This window comes from Coptis chinensis, chromosome 4, assembly GCF_015680905.1.
Source record: "Coptis chinensis isolate HL-2020 chromosome 4, ASM1568090v1, whole genome shotgun sequence".
Lineage (NCBI taxonomy): Eukaryota > Viridiplantae > Streptophyta > Magnoliopsida > Ranunculales > Ranunculaceae > Coptis > Coptis chinensis.
This window is the reverse complement of record NC_141459.1, coordinates 39,390,303-39,391,925: the sequence shown is the minus strand read 5'-3', so window position 1 is coordinate 39,391,925 and position 1,623 is coordinate 39,390,303. Positions and strand designations below refer to the sequence as shown.

Genomic DNA, 1,623 nt, shown 5'->3' with positions numbered 1-1,623 from the left:
ATCCTGTCATAACCTGAAAATCAAATAATATATTGATTCTTAGAACTAACTACTCAAATATATTGATTCGTAGAACCAGCTACTTAACCATCTCGACCAATGCCAGTTAAGTCAAATAACAAATCCTCGAATCAAAAAGACACTATAAATTATATACCAAAATTAAAATGAAAACAACATATACATCACTTCCACTTATATCAGTGTTATACACTTCTATTAGTTCCAACCCGAGATACCACACTTCGAATATATATATACACCATACATTCACACTACTCACATATAAGAATCCATCTTCCAAAACAAAACTCGTGAATAGACTGCATGAAGGAATTTAGACAACTTTTAGAACGGAATAGACTACAAATTGAGCGGAGTGGGGAAGATTTTTTTTTGGTGTGGGGGGGGGGGTGTTCAAGAATATGAAATGTCCATCTTACTTAGGTTTCAACAATTTTTTTTGTAGGGGGGGGTTCAAGAATATGAAATGTCCATCTGACTTAGGTTTCAACAATTTTTATGCTCTCATACATGCTTCCAGTGAACACTTAAATGCCAAAAATTCCCTCAATTTCTCGAAAGACAATTACCCAAGAAAAAAAACACTTATTCCTAGCCTACTGTTAATCTTCATATAGAATTAAAGGTTACTCTTCACAAAATGAGAAACAAGTTTCAACAAAAGGAGTATGTTAAAGAGCTCCAACAACAAAGATTTTATTCTGTAACCAAAAAAGTGGGAAAATAAAATGGACTTCAAGTAGTCTGATCCCTCTAAAGGGCGAGGCAGAGGCGCAAAGCGTTGGGTTTCCAAAATATCCTGCAACTATTTTCACTAAAAAAGCCGCCATAGAAGCCTCCTTTGACAATATAATGGCAACCAACCATAGACATCACAAGACTTAACCAAAGTCAAAATAATTAAACAATTTCAGCTCCGACAAATGCATACCCTTATTGAAGCACAAACTGCAGCAATGCGACTGGCCATCACGTTCAAACAGACATCATAGTGGCGAAAATTCTCAACATTCCCCCCGAAAACTTCCTCCATTGCTCTCTTATTATCTCTGATAATACCATACAGAAGAACTCAAAAGAATATCAATGATTTAGAATTAATCCCTTAAAAGATATACGAATCCACTAAAAGTATAGTATCTGTTACAGGATAGCAAACTGTTATTACAAATCGCACACTTTCCTCTACTATATCATCATTTACAACTATAACATAATTAAAGATAAGTCTCATTCAGCCCCATATGTCTGCTTTTAAACCTTTTTCTTCTAAATAAAGAACTTAGGTGTTCGTTTACATGCTCACCCAGTCTGAATGGACACAAAATGAAGGTAACTAACAAAAGTTGTAAGCCCAATACCTTACTATCTATGACAAAATACTCCAAATTCATCTGCAAGTTCACACCCCAAATTATAGAGGATCACTATTAAGCATATAAACTACCACCCAAAAAAAAAAAATATTGTCACTCATAAATAGATAAATGAGGAAAGAAATCTCTTTATATGCACCTATTCGAGGTAATACACTAGTATCATTCTTGATGAGGCTAACCAATTCCTTTGGAATAGGTGAACTAAAGAATATGTATGCCC

At 34.4% G+C, this 1,623-nt stretch overlaps 1 long non-coding RNA gene across 1 annotated transcript; it reads right to left on the bottom strand.

Annotated features, from left to right (window-relative positions):
• Positions 1 to 620: 620 nt before the first annotated feature.
• On the bottom strand, positions 621 to 1,623 carry LOC147503463 (uncharacterized). The gene is made up of 3 exons (XR_015220192.1): positions 1,540 to 1,623; positions 1,386 to 1,418; positions 621 to 1,073 (listed from the first exon to the last, which is right to left on the bottom strand). It is a non-coding gene; the product is annotated as an uncharacterized LOC147503463 (long non-coding RNA).